Source organism: Lutra lutra, chromosome 6 (genome assembly GCF_902655055.1).
Source record: "Lutra lutra chromosome 6, mLutLut1.2, whole genome shotgun sequence".
NCBI classification, from domain to species: Eukaryota; Metazoa; Chordata; class Mammalia; order Carnivora; family Mustelidae; genus Lutra; species Lutra lutra.
The window spans coordinates 150,504,585-150,520,822 of record NC_062283.1 but is presented as its reverse complement, the minus strand read 5'-3'; positions in this window follow the sequence as shown (position 1 = coordinate 150,520,822).

Here is a 16,238-nt window from a genome sequence, read left to right as displayed (position 1 = left end):
CCCTAAAGATACAAATGTAGTGATCCGAAGGGGCACGTGCACCCGAATGTTTATAGCAGCAATGTCTACAATAGCCAAACTATGGAAAGAACCTAGATGTCCATCTACAGACGAATGGATAAAGAAGATGTGGTATATATACACAATGGAATACTATGCAGCCATCAAAAGAAATGAAATCTTGCCATTTGCGACGACGTGGATGGAACTAGAGGGTATCATGCTTAGCGAAATAAGTCAATTGGAGAAAGACAACTATCATATGATGTCCCTGATATGAGGGAGAGGAGATGCAACATGGGGGATTGAGGGGGTAGGAGAAGAGTAAATGAAACAAGATGGGATTGGGAGGGAGACAAACCATAAGTGACTCTTAATCTCACAAAACAAACTGAGGGTTGATGGGGGGAGGGGGTTGGGAGAGGGGGGTGGGGTTATGGATATTGGGGAGGGTATGTGCTATGGTGAGTGTTGTGAAGTGTGTAAACCTGGCGATTCACAGACCTGTACCCCTGGGGATAAAAATATATGTTTATAAAGCTGTAAAAAAAAAAAAGAAAGAAAGAAAGAAAGGATTAATACCCAAGTTTTGTAGCAACATGGACGGGACTGGAAGAGATGATGCTGAGTGAAATAAGTCAAGCAGAGAGAGTCAATTATCATATGGTTTCACTTATTTGTGGAGCATAACAAATAGCATGGAGGACAAGGGGAGATGGAGAGGAGAAGGGAGTTGAGGGAAATTGGAAGGGGAGGTGAACCATGAGAGACTATGGACTCTGAAAAACGATCTGAGAATTTTGAAGGGGTGGGGGGTGGGAGGTTGGGGGCACCAGGTGGTGGGTATTGTAGAGGGCACGGATTGCATGGAGCACTGGGTGTGGTGCAAAAAATAATGAATACTGTTATGCTGAAAAAATAAAAAATTAAAAAAAAAAAAAAGAGTAACCAGAGCTCATTGGTTGCAAGAACTACAAGGCTCATGGGTGAACTGCATTTTGTATGAGATCACTGGCAGTGTTAACTAGTGTAACTAGTTAGGTGGGGCTACAGCAAACCAGAGAGAAGTGACCTATTCTAAAGGTTAATTCCACAAGCATGTCTCTGCCGGATGAGGTGTCTGCAGAAATTCTCAGATCTTCTAGACCAGTGTCCAGCATCTCTCCTTTGCTCAGTGTTACAGGCAGAACAAATAATCTAAAGTTTTGTGGGTTACTGCAGCTTTGGTGGTCTATCCATCTCAAGGTCATTGCTGTACACATAAGAAAATGGGGAAGGGAAGGATGGTAGACCTCATAGTCCAGCAACGTGGCATTTGTGATAGAATATTCTTGACAACCCAGGTGGAAAAGTCTCCCATTGTTTATTGGGATTTGTAGTCAAGATTGAGAACAGAAACAATGGAGGGAATGCAGGGTTATTAAATCTTCTGTTTTTCTAAAATGAGGGGTAAATCCAGGTTTTCATGTGCAATGATTTATTTTAACATCTTATTGAGGTATAATTGATGCACAATAAACTGTAAATATCTGGTGTATGCAGTTTTATAAGTTTTGAAATGCATATTCATGGATGAAACCATCATCATAATCATAATTCATAAATGATAATGAACATATCCACCACCTCCAACTCTACCCTTTATAATTACTTTCTCCCTCCCTCTACAGTTTTACATCTCCAGGAAATCATTGATTTGCTTTCTTTTACTATTGAGTTGTTTGTCTCTTCTAAAATCATAAAGTGTTCACTCTTTTTTGTTTGATTTCTTCATTACAGCATGATTATCCTGAATTCTTCCTGCAGTGCGTATGAATAGTTCACTCACTCTATTGCTGAGTGGTATTCTGTAAGATGAATGTACCACAGTTAATCTACTCTTGTTAATTGACATATGAGTTTTTAGCTTTTACAAATGAATCTGCTATGACCATGAACATAGAAGCCTTTATATGAACAGATGCTTTCGTTTCTCTTGAGTTAATGCCTATGTCAGAGAGTACATGAATGTTTAACTTTTTAAGAGACTGCCAAATTGTGTTTTAAAATATATGTTTCCAACAACAGTGGGGAGCAGTTATGGGTTCTTAAACATCCTCACTTAAAATTTCCACGCTAAGTGTTTCCAATTGTTTCCATTCTAATAGATGTGTATTAATGTCTCATTGTGGTTTTAACTAGTATTTCTCTAATGACCCATGATTTTGAGCAATTTTTCATGTGTTTATTTGGAACCTACATAGCTTCCTTGGTGAAATGTAAAAATTCATATCTTTTGTCTATTTTTGTTATTAGTTTCAGAGGTAGAGTTTAGTGATTCCTCAGTTGTATAGAACACCCAATGATCATTACAACAAGTGCTCTTCTTAATTACCATCCCCCAGTTACCCCATCCCGCTTCCCACCTCCCTTCCAGCAACTCTGTTTGTTTCCTAGAGTTAAGAGTCTTTTATGGTTTGCCTCCCTCTCAATTTTTTATCTTTCTTTGTTTTTTCCTTCCTTTCCCCTATGTTTATCTGTTTTGTTTCTTAAATTCCACATATGAGTGAAATCATATGGTATTTGTTGTTCTTTGGCTGACTTATTTTGCTTAGCCTAATACCCTCTAGTTTCATCCACATCATTGCAGATGGCCAGATTTCATTCTTTTTGATGGCTGTGTATAATTTTCATATATATATATATATATATATATATATATATGAAAGAAAATGTGAGATATATATATCTCACATTTTCTTTATCCATTCATCTGTCGATGGACATCTGAGCTCTTTCCGTATTTTGGCTATTGTGAACATTACTGCCCTTTTGTCTATTTTTAAATACACATTGATTAATATTTCCGTTTCCATTAAGAAGAAAACAGTGGTTCTGATTTGCACTTCCCTGATGCTGAGTGATGAATTTAAATACATTTTTTTAAAAAAGAAGAAAACAATGAAACAGCAACAAATTTTTAAACTTCAGTCATTTATCAGTGATACCAATGACTTCTTTTCTGAAAGGGTAATCCTTTTGACTAGTAAAAGGATATTTGATCAAATTTTTGTGGTGTTCACAATGTAAAGCTATACATGTGGGGTACTTCTAAATTTCATCCCAACTAAGAATCCCTACTCCATCACTTTAAGCCAATTAAACAATAAATCAATTAAGAAACAAATCAAACTCTGAAAATAATGCAAAAATAAAAATAATAAAGGCAGATTCCACTGCTAGGCATGTTGTGTATACAAATATACCATGTTCGAGGATGCTTACTCTAACATTTTTTATAACAAAAATGTAGGAACAACTATTCACTGGTAGGGCATCAGCTCCATGCACCTTGGAGGATCCACAGAGGAGAATGCTTCATGGCTGGAGAGGGAAGGTAGATGTGTGTGTGCTCTATGGAAACTTCCCAGCACACGTTGTGGGAGATGGTGTGCATAGTATGTTCATGCTTGTGTTAAAAAATACTGCCTCTAGAAGACATGAGCAGACATTGCTGCAAAGAAGACATCCAGGTGGCCAAGAGACACATGAAAAAGTGCTCCAAATCACTCAGTATCAGGGAAATATAAATAAAAAACACAGTGAGACACCACCTCACACCAGTTAGAATGGCTCAAATTAACAAGTCAGGAAACGACAGATGTTGGTAAGGATGTGGAGAAAGGGGAACCCTCCTACACAGTTGGTGGGAATGCAAGCTGGTGCAGCCACTCTGGAAAACAGAATGGAGGTTCCTCAAAAAGTTGAAAATGTTTTCTCAAAAAGTAAAAAATAGAGCTAGCTGCCTTATGACCCAGAAATCACACTACTTTACCCCAAAGATACAAATGTAATGATCCAAAGGTGCAAGTGCACCTGAACATTTATAGCAGCAACGTCCACAATAGCCAAACTATGGAAAGAGCCTAGATGTCCATCAACAGATGAATGGATAAAGAAGATGTGGTATGTATATGTATGTACACACACACACACACACACACACACACACTGGAATACTATGCAGCCATCAAGAAGCCATGAAATCTTGCCATTTGCAACAACATGGATGGAACTAGAGGGTATTAGGTTAAGCAAAATAAGTCAATCAGAGAAAGACAAGTATCATATGACCTCATTGATATGAGGAATTTGAGAAACAAGACAAAGGATCATGGGGGAAGGGAAGGAAAAATGAAACAAGATGAAACCAGAGTGGAAGAAAAACCATAAGAGACTCTTCATCTCAGGAAACAAACTGAGGGCTGCTGAAGGGAAGGAGGGCTGGGAGGGGAGAGATGGGGTGGATGGGTGATGGGAAGGGTATGTGCTATGGTGAGTGCTGTGAACTGTTTAAGACTGATAAATCACAGATCTGTACCCCTGAAACAAATAATACATTATTGTTAATAAAAAGTAAAAAAAAAAATAATGTTTCTAGTAATGGAACAAAGTGTTGCTGGGGCCAGGTGGGGCTCCCTTTCCTTTATATTTATGGCTTCTTTAGTAGTTTACTATGGACATGTGCTACTTCATGTTAAAGACTAAACATTTGTGTTCATCACAGCTGAAAAGCAAACATGTAATTTAGGACAAGTGGTGGATTTGAAATGCAGGCACACATGTAATTTCAAATCAACAAAGTCATTGTTTTAGTGATTTTGCACATAAGAGTATGATGTTTTTGTTTTCCAAAATAATTTGCACCACTGTGCTCTCAGTGTTACAGATCAACTAGCTTGCATAGTTCTGTGAAAAGACCATAGACCTAGGAAATTGGGAGCCTCCACTGTGATGGTGGCCTGGCTGGTGAGGGTGCCTGGCGGACATGGCCCTAGTTTCAGGACATACAAGGTGTGGGTGCAGATGTCCAAGTGGAGAATATGACCGCTGGAAGATTCCCTCATCTCTCAGAAACGATGTAGTAAGCTGAGCCTCTCAGGCCCTTTGTGCATACTTCTGGCTTTTTATTTTAGTGGGGTTTTGTTGCTGTTTTTCCATGGAGGGGAAAACAAGCATGTCACTCCTGAGAAGGGATCAGCCTCAGTTCTCAAAGTCTCAGGAAATCATGGAGATTTCCGCAATGTGCTTCCATGCTTCAGCCTCTGGTGTGTTAAAAGAAAATTTTCCACAGTCAATTTACAGATCCATGAGACTTTTATTCAATGATTAATGAGTCAGGCAGTGTGCAACCTAGCAGGGAGAAAGTTGATCTAGAAGAGCTGTACAAAGCGAGATTTTTTAGACCAAATGAAACAGGAACAAGCAAGTTATTCTGGGCTTTTGTGGATTGGTTAAAACAGGTTTATTTTCCTTATGCGCAGCAAAGGAAAGACTTGGAGCCCATCAAGTAATGTGTGCTGAGCAGGCAAGGGTGGATGGGTGGACCTCAGCCTTCCTTTTCTGGGAGAGAAAGCACAGGAACTTAGTTATGCTTTGGTTTGTTGATGTGGGGCTTAGCATGAGTGACTCCATCTTGGGTCTAACCTGGTTACTGTAACAGGTGTAAGCCATGGGTTCCTCATCCTGGGGTCTCCCTCCTTGCATTCTCAAGCAACCCTCTCTTCCTCTACACTCAGACTTTACTTGTGCACGTGTCCCTGATTATGGGATCCTCTGTGATGCTTCGTCACAATGCGTGTGTGTGTGTGCCCACCTTGGCATTTAGCAGTTTCTGTTTTTTTACAGCTTAAAGATTTTAGCTCTTTTATTTATTTGGTAGTTGATTGATTTCACTTCAAAATAAAGACAAGGGTTTTCTTTCCAGTGGAGTGGGGATGAGGATGTTTCATGCCACGGATGTCAGTGGACAGTGGCCTCTTTTGATCTTGTGGTAGGGGTCTGTGGGTTCATCCTGGGCTTGAAACCAGCCCCGTCATACCATCACACTGGTGCTCAATGAGGCACTGGGTCTCAGAATCAGTGTCTACTTTTTGGTCTCCAAAATTTGGTCAGCCCAGTCACTCAAGGTTACAAGGTCTATTTTACCAAAGAAGAATGATCAGACTGTGTTTAGCAAACACTCAATACTTGTAGGAATTTTTTAGTCAAAGATGAAGCAAGAGTCTATTTTCCAAGATTTTGTGTCTCTGCAACATTTTAGGATTTCCTCTAGTTTATGATAATTGCACATGTACTAGAAAAACACCAGTATGAAAGACTTAATCTCTGCTCCACTGGTAGATTTCTTTTTAGATTTGCTCCTCTAATTACATCCTACCATGATGGGAAGGTCAGAAATGAGGATGAACGGAAATATTTACATTCCCATCAAAATCTTCTTCTTTACAATCAGCGTTTTAATATTTATTTATTTATACATACTTATTTATTTTTTTAAATATTTATTTATTTATTTTAGAGAGACAGAGAGGGAATAAGAGAGAGAGAGAACATGAGCCCAGAGAGAGGGGAGTGGCAGAGGGAGAGACAGAACCCTCAAGCAGATTCCACACTGAGCATGGAGTCCCATGTGGGGCTCAATCTCATGACCCTTAGATCATGATCTGGGCCAAAACTAAGAGCCTAACTGACTGAGCTACCAAGCCACCCTGATTTTCTTATATCCAGCATTTAAAAACATTATAACTTTTGACACATTTCCAAAATAAATTTTACTACCTAATGGGTTTCACAATTTCTTGTCACAGTTGTTTTAATTACAAATATCAATTAGATTCAAGTTTCTTTCTGTTGAAGAGCCATGAGAACTTTCTAAGAGAAGACACTTATTAAGGATTCACTCTGTATGGTACATAAGACACATGTTCAGAATTTTGGCGGGGGGGTGGGCAGTCACTATTGAATGTGTTGCTTTATGGATGGTAACATTGAGCCTGGCAGAGGGTGAGCGATGTGTCTGTCATGGGACCTGGGAATTCTCTTTGATGTTTTCAACTCAAGCCCACATCATTCTTCACTCCAACCCTTGGGAAATGGTTCAGCTGAGGAAGCTCAGAGGCAGTTCTCCCACAGGATGGTTTGGTTTGACTGGACATGCATGTGCTGTTGGCATCTCTGCTGAGGATCAAGGTTGTTATGTCCGTTAGTCATGTCACAATTACGTTATTATTTCCTATAGAATGGGAGTAGGTCGTTGCATAAACGCCAGTTCCTTTCAGGGAGGAAAAGGTTGAGGCCGTTTCTACAAAAACTGGAAAAATAACTGAGAAGAAAAGAGAAATTATGGAACATATGAGGGCAATAATGTCTAATGATTAAAAGGAGAAATAAGATATTGTTACAGCAACAAAAGAGAAAGCAAGAGATGAACAAAGCCTGGTGCACAACATCCCTGATCATCAGGGTAATGCAAATCAAAACCACAATGAGATATTACCACACACCTGTTAGAACGGCATGATGAAAAAGACAAAAATAACAAGCATTGGTGGATGTGGAGGGAAGGGAGTTGTGCTGTTGGTGGGAATGCAAACTGGTGCAGCCATTGTGGAGAACAGCATGGAGGCTCCTCAGAAAATTAGGAATGAATGATCCAGCAACTCTAATGCTGAGGATATATCCAAAGGCATACATGCAAAATGGGGTCCCAGAGATATTTTCACTCCCACGTCCCTTTCAATAGTATTCACAGTAGCCAGGAGGTGGAGACAAACTAAGTGTCGGTCAATAGATAGATGACTGGATAAGGAAGACGTGGTGCACATACACACTGAAGTCTCATTCAGTTGTGAGAAAGAAGGCCATCCTTCCATTTACAACACAGATGGGTCTTGAGTGCATTATGCTAAGTGAAATTAGTCAGACAGTGAGAGAGATACTGTATGGTATCCACATGAGCTGGAAGAGCTAAGGTAAGCCATAGTGATGACAGTTGATAATGCTCTATTATGTAATTGAAATTCACTAAGGGAGTAGAACTTCAATGTTTTCACCAAAACAGCATCAACAAAAATACAAACCTGTGAGATGATGGCTGTGTTAAAGAAAACGAAGCAAACCCAGGTTGAAGGAGTAGAATTAAAGGAAGAAGAACTGAGGTAAGTGCAGACCATTGTAGGTGTGTGGGGAGGTCGGAAATGAGCTTCTAGAATTTGCCAGTGAGTAAGGGGAGAAGGTGAATGCTGGCACAGAGATTGACACCACACATCATCAGGGGGATGGCGCGCAGTGCTCACTCAACATCGATAGAATTATATGCTTTAACTCCGTGTGTTATTAGTGCTCATGCTTTATCTAAAGAAGGAGATGGGGGAGCATAAAGGGTGTGGTTTAATCAAGGAATGCCCAAGGATTTAGACATGGATTTGGGGATTTTTATACTGTGGGCAGTAAGTCCTCAGCTCCTTCTATCACTGTGTACATGTATGCACAGATATACATATAGTTGTGCATATAGATGTGTATATTATACATGCTCACACACATATGTAGTGAATATGTAATATGCCCATGTATGTTCACAAGAGCCAAGATATATATGCACTCAGATATATATGAAGCATGTCAGTATTTCTTGTAGTGAAGTGTTTCCGGCATGAAAATGTCTTTCTGACACCCATATTTTCTCTTTACTTAGCATGGTTAAAAATGTATATATTGCAGAGTTCCAGAGGGAAAACACAAGAAGAGTATATTCAAGGCTTTCTGGAAGTTATACTCATAGAAAAAAATGTAATTCCTGGAAAGTCCATGGCGGATCATGGGCCAGGGGAAGGGAGAGGCAAAGTAGCGAGATTATAATGGTGCAGGTAAGTGGGGTCATGGGAGATGCCCAGCAAAGGAGCAGGAGGATGCAAGGGAACTAAGGAATGTAAGCAAGAGAGTGAAGGCAGGTTTGAGAACTTAGGAAGCAGAAGTAAAATGACTTCACAAAGGCGGCGAGGGCAGCAAACACCCGGAGAAAGCGAGGGAGAAAAGAATGGGTGAGACTTCAGAAAAATCTGGGAGAATGACACACATAAACAGGGAACAAAGTTTAGGTGGGGAGACTCACACCACAGAGCCCCAGCAGAGCAGAGAGAGTGATGCGGTCAAATAACGTGAATGACACAAAGCCCATGAAATGTAAGGACAGAGACTATGTGACTTTGAAAACAATAAAAGCTCTATATCGTTCTCCTGTCCAACTCCAACCCAGAGCTAGGAGAATGATGCCTAATGCCAGACTGAATAGGATTGGACGCATTCCATTGGAGTTTTGCTATGAGTAATATATGTGTGGCTGCCACCGACTGGATGCATGGTTTCTCAGCCATGATTTTTATATTGCTTTTTGGAACAGCATTATTTAGAATCACTCCTTGACCTTTCATCATCTTCAGGCTTATGTACTCACTATGCTCTATGTAATTTTGATAAATTGCTTTGTAATTGTTCTGTCATTTCAGGTTGCATCTCCCTGAAAATATTTTAAGTTAAGTTCTTTGAGGTTAGGGACTTTGTCCTCTATTTTTTTTTTTTGTATTTATAAACTACATTTCCCTTTTCTAAACTTATTTCCTTTTCCCCTTCTCCCCAACACACACACACACACGGTGCTTGTATATGGAAAATGATCTCTCAAGACTTGGTTGCTGACCAAAGAGTTTGGAAAAATTAATTGACCGTTTATCTTTGCATCAAATGGACTTAACATTTTACTTTTAAAGGTTATGGATAAATGGGACTTTTGAATGATCAGCTGAAAATTTTCAACGTTCTAAAATTGATAGAATATTTACAATACTTTTGGAAGGAGCCCAGTGCTGGAAGTTGGCACATCCAGGTTTAACTTTGACTATGTCTTAGCTATATGACACCAGCAATTTATATAATCTCCCCCGAAGTGAGTTTTCTCACCTATAGTATGTGATGTTCAGCTAGATGATCTCTGAAATCCTTCCAGGTTTTTTAGTCAGTGATACAATAGCTTGTTTTTGAAAGAAAATAAGAGAGAATAGAAAAATGGTAGACTGGAAGAAGACAATTGAATGCTAATTGTGGAGTACAGGTGGAACTAGAACAAGAAAATGGCATGGTGATTACTTTTTCATTCTCTACCTTCAGTCAATTCTCAAGGGCTTAATGAATTTATTTTGTGTCCTCCTCACTTCTATTCCTCGGTTCTTGTTCCAGGGAACTCACAATCGAATCCCCCAAACCAACCACTCTTCTTAAAAGAAACTATGTCATCTCCTTGTCCCCTTAAACTCACAGCAGGTTTGCTATGCCATGGTCTGTTCAGCTTTCCTCCCCCTTCCTCCTCTTTCTCTGTGCAATTGCCCAGCTCTTCCCCAAATAACCCTCTGCACCCAAACAAACCCCACCCCCATGCTGAGCCAGCTACATCCTGACTTCTTCCTTCAACGTTTCCTTCAACTACCGGTGTCAGCTGTGCGGTGGTGGCCTTGTCACACTGACAGCCCTTATTGTTTTCCTTACGTTCACCTCCCCAAGCTCAGAAGGAGCGGGTGATGTTTTCCTTCAGCTCAACCTCTACTTCCAGACGATGACTTCTCCACCTTGTATTAAATGCACAAATAAAATGAAAGAAATCAAATGGAATCACCACCCAAACACACACACACACACACACACACACACACACACACACACACACACACACACACCCTCAGCTTTTCCAAAGCATCGGCCATATACTTTCTACCCTTGCTCATCACAGATCAGAAATCTACACCTCAACGATTCACTGAAGGTTTTGGAGGCCACCTCACCTCACAAACTTCTCGCCACCTGAGTCTTCCTTTTACTCTGACTTTCATGACTACAGTGTCTTGTTTTCTTCCTTCTCCTGCTTATTCTTCCAAGTCTCCCAGACGCCAATCATTTTCTCTGTATTTCTGAAAATACTGCTGAGTCTAGGCCTGAGTCCTAGGCTAGTCTCTACACACCTGGTCCTTTTCAGTCTCTTCAATGAGTTTTTCTGAGTTTCTTTCTCTGACCTCTCTGTTTCTTGCTCAAACTTATTGTCCAGACCTGTTTGGCTACTGGTTTACTGAATTTCCCATTTGCATGATGCACAGATGGTGGGTTTAGAGAACTCAGTACCTGGAACACTCAACAGTCATGCTTCACCTCCTGCCGGGACAGCTTCTGACTCAAACTCTAGCTTCAGATTTCACTATCTCCAATATATTCTCCACCTTGAAAATACAGTGTTGGCTCTATACACATCTGGTTAGATGGGCTCTGCTTCAAAAGTAATTTCCTATAACTCTGAGGATTCTTAGTGAGTTTCTATCCTCATGATATGCATTCCAGCTACTTCTTTCTTGTGTATAAAGGCCTGTGTGTGTGTGTGTGTGTGTGTGTGTAACACTTTACTCTTCTCTTCATTTGGTCCAGTTCTACTCATGTTCTCAGCAGAGACATCACTGTCTTTAGGAGGTTACTCCAGAACCTGCAAACAGTCATCAATACCAGAGCACCTGTACTTACCTCTAAGGTAGTGCTTTTCACATCACAAATTCTTCCTGTCTGTATCTGCTATCACACTGCAAGTTCCTTGAGGTCAGAAAGTGTGTCTTATTTACTGCTTTATATGTAGTCCCTAGTACAGTGCCTGGACAGAATGGATGCTTGTTGAATATTTATTGAATGAATTAATACTTTCCTGTCATTATGTTGTGATTACTCAATTTCCTGCAGGCCTTTATTTTTAAGTATATTTCATTAAATATCTTTTTTGAAAAAGAGAAGACACTGGAGGAGAGGTTGAAATTTATCATTATGTGGAAAAATAGTTTATAGCTCTGCAGAGTGGTCATTAAGCGTGGCATGAATGCACAAGCTGAGTACACAGAAATACAGCATCTTTCTTAATAGTGTAAATAAGGTAAAAGTAATAGAATCATTTTCTGAGAAGTTTGGTGATGTGATTGCAAGAGTGCTGAACCAATAAATAAATAAATACATAAATTTATATGAGCACATTTTTGGATGTCTACTGGCATTCAGTCAGTGTTAAGGAAGGACGGTGGTAAGGTGAGGAGAACGTTCTTTTGGACAGACAGATCTGGGTTACAGTCTTATGGTGGCTTCTGGCTATGTAACTAGAAATGATACTGGACTTCTGTAAACTGCTATCAACTATCAACTGAATGTTTGTGCCCTCCCCAAATTCATATATTGAAATCTAACCCTCGAGATGGGCCTTTGGTGGGTGATTAGGTAATGAGGTTGGAAAGCTCATGCATGGGATTGGTGCCCTTATGGAGAAACCCCAGAGAACCCCCTTGCCCTTCCACTGAGTGAGGATGCAGGGAGAAGACAGGTATCTGTGAACAAGAGCTGGTTCTCGCCAGAGTCCAGACCTGCTAGCACCTTGGTCTTGGACTTCCAGCCCCCAGAACTGTGAGAAACAATTGTCTACTGTTCATAAGCCCTCAGTCTATGGTATTTTTGTTACAACAGCCCAAACAGACTGACACATGAAGATGGTGAAAACTAGTCCCTTTAAAGTTCAGTAGCAAAGATGAGGCAATGTGTGTGTGATGTCCACACTGTTAATGATACTCAGTCCACAGTGGTTATTGCTGTTCCTGTCATTACTGCTTTACCACTAAGTGCTTCTTCTCTTCCTCCTCCTCCCCCTATTCCCCCTCCTTCCCCTCCTCCTTCTTATTCTTCTTCCTCTTCCTCCTCCTCCTCTTTTTCTTCTCCTCCTCCTCCCTCTCCTCCCCCTTCTTCTTCCTCTTCTTCTCCTTCTTCTTTTCTTCTCCTCCTCTCCTTCTCTTCTTCCTCTTCTTCTTCTCCTTTTCCTCCTCCTCCCCCTCCCCTTTTTCCTCTCCCCCTTCCCCCTCCCTTCTCCTCCTCCTCCTTCTTCTTCTTCTCCCCCCCTCCTTCTTCTTCCAAATAATGAATAAAACAAAATGAAACTCATAGATACAAAGAACAGATTGATGGTTGCCAGAGGGAATGGGGACAAGGTGTGGGTGAAATGGGCGAATGGGATCAAGTGGAACAAATCTCTAGTTATAAAATAAATAAATCCTGGTGATGTTTGCCCCACGTGGTGGCTAGGGTAATAATATTATATTGCATATTTGACAGTTGCTAAGACAGTAGATCTTAAAAGTTCTCGTAAGAAAATTCAACTGTGTATGATGTAACTAGACTTACTGTGGTGATCACTTTGCAGTGGATACAAATATTGAATCATTTTGCACATCTGAAATGCTATAATGTTATATGCCAGTCATTATTTAATTAAGAAAACAGGTAGTTTTTTTTTTTCTCAGATCTCCTCTTTTTTTTTTTTTTTTAAGATTTTATTTATTTACTTGACAGACAGAGATCACAAGTAGGCAGAGAAGAAGGCAGAGAGAAAGGAGGAAGAAGGATCCCTGCTGAGCAGAAAGCCCGATGAGGGGCTTGATCCCAGGACCCTGGGAACATGACCTGAGCCAAAGGCAGAGGCTTTAACCCACTGAGCCACCCAGGCACCCCTCAGATCTTCTCTTAAGGTAAGAAAAATATTTTAATACACTGTATTGCAGTTGTATTATTTCCCTTTTCTTATTCCTTGTCATTGTTTAAATTGAGTTTAAAAGTTGGTAAGAATTTGTTTTTTTAATGATATTGTTAATGAAATATTCCCTGGGAAGTTGGTTAGTTCACCTCTATGAGTTTAACAAGTGCTGGGTTCAGTAAGAGAGCAAGTGCTAGAGGTCATACAAAGTTCCTGGAAAGGTAAGGTGTGGTTCTTGCTCAAAAAAATGGAAATTCGCTGCTGTATTTTGAGAAAGAATATGAAGGCTAGTCATTATCCAGTCACCCTAAAGGGGAGATGTCGATCCTTAATTCTCATACTTTTGTCTCATTTGGAAAACTTTTGTGTTATTTATGAAGTTCTAAGAAAGTGTGGGTGGCAACCAGGGCTTTAAATCACAATCTCACAGTACCTGAAATAAATTGTTGTGATATTTTTTACTTTATTTTCATTTTTTAGAAGATTAATTTAAGAGAGAGAGAGTACAAGTGGGAGGGACAGAAGGAGAGGGAGAGAAACACTTAAGCCTACTCTGCACCAAGCACGGAGCCCAGTGCAGTCTCAATTTCATGATCCTGAGGTCATGACCCGAGCCAAAACTTAAAGAGTTGGACACTTAACCAACTGCACCACCCAGGCACCCCTATTATGATCCTGTTTAAAAAAGCACATGAATGAGTATTCCAGAAGAATAATAACAAGATTCCAAAATGAAAAACAATAAATGTTTCTAGAAGAAATGCATTTTGTAGATGTTGAGTCAAATGGTGTCCACTGGGTGTCTCTTATAAAAGACTACTCAGAGACATTCATATACAAGGGGGGATTTTGTGTGTAGTTTCCCAATGTTTCTGTAGCCTGAGCCATCTTGACAGAGCATATGTTTTGTGGTACACAACTGTTGGGTGGAACGTAGACTGGAAAACAGTAGCATAACACAGAGTTTGGTATTAGGTCAGTGTTTTGGGGTGCCAGAACAGACTACCATATACTGGGTGCCTAGAAACCACTGAAACTTATTTCCCAAAATTTCGGAGACTGGAAGTCCAAGATTAGGGTGCCAACATGGTTGGGTTCGTGTGAGAGGTCTCTTCCAGGTTGTAGGCTGCCTACTTCTTGTATCTTTGTGTGGCAGACAGCAGAGCCCAGAAGTAAACACTTTGGTGACTCTTGTAAGGGCACTAATCCCATCATGAGGGCTCACCCTCATGACCTCATTTACCCCTCATTACCTCCCAAGGGTTCCAACTGGTGCTGCCATCCCAGGGGTTAGGTAGGGTTTCAAAATATGAACTTTGGGAAAGCACAGAAATTCAGTCTCTAGCAGTTAATGCCTCCAAGTCTGCCCCCATAAAGGTGGTTGCATAAATTCTATCAATAATGATTAAAAATACAAGGCATAGAGGCTCAGAGTTTGGATATTTGTCTGTCAATTGATCCAGTGCTCAAAGAAAATAATATGAGAAAGAAAGTGATTATATCACAATGAATTCAAATCTGTTTCTTTCTTACCACCTTCTTTACCTCTTCAGTGGTATAAATTACATACATGCCCCACCTGGAATACTTTTCCCCGTGTGGCAGCCTCTTTCTTTTCAAAAAGCAAATATGGCTAAGTTGGCTTTTGCTTAAAGGTTAAATTGCTACCATCCCGAATGTTCCATACAGCTTTGAAGCCGTGGCCAGCCTGGCCTCTCCCCAGTTCTGTGATCTCATCACACATCACCCTCTATCTTATGCTCTCTATTGAGATGCAGTGACCTCCACAAGACACCGACAATGCCACAGGCTCCTCTTGCGCTGATCCCCTTCCTCCTCCCTCCCCTAGCCAATGTCACTTAGGCCGTTTCTTCTCATCCTACAGATTATACCTCATAAGTAATTTCTTTGAGGAGGTCTTTGTTGATCTCCTCCATTAGGTCTCATACTTTTATGGTGCCCGTTGGTGGCACCTTTTCAATTTTAGAACATATACCTTGTGATTATACCTCTATATTTGTGATTTGTTTCATAATTCTCTACTTCCCTGCTAGATGATAGACTACATAAGAGCATACAGCTTTTCTGTTTTTATCCCTCATTGTATGTCTTGGGCTTATCATGGTGCTTGTCACTGGGAGTATTTAACACGTAGTTTGTTTATTGAATTAACTAAACAATTGTTTTTTCTAAAGGCTGTCTAAGGAGTTGCCTTAAACTCTTCCTGAAGGGAACCTATTCAGAACCATATCCAGACTTTATAAACATGGCCAGAAATAGACCACAATCTATAGACCAGCCCATTTCTGTGAGTACTATGTGTACTATAGACAATGTATATAATGCATGTTGTACATTTATGGACAGAACTGTGGGCACATGCAAGTGCATGAGAATATGAGCATCTACAGGCCCACAGTAGGATTCCTACTTGTTCTGGCCAGTCCCCAGTGTGCTTGATTCTGTGTAAGTCAACCTGGAGTGATCTTTCTGCTTGAGGGACGGTCCCAAAGTAGAGCACTCCACTGCATTTCAGGGCTGTCTCACGGATTCAATTGTCTAATAAGTCTTTTCATTTAAAACCACAAGCCCGTGTGGGCACTAGCTCATCCTTTCCTTGGAACACTCCTCCCCGGGGACAGATTCTCTTCAATTACGTACTTTGGCATTGCTGCTGCCCTTTTACGACTTTTATCTCTCTCTCTTCCTGCCACTTTATGACTCTGTCTTTCCTCGATATAAAGCAAGTTGTTTCCTACATTTTATGAGTCTCAAGCATGGGTTGAGACTCATAATTAATTTGAGCACAAGCCTAGCTCAACACTAA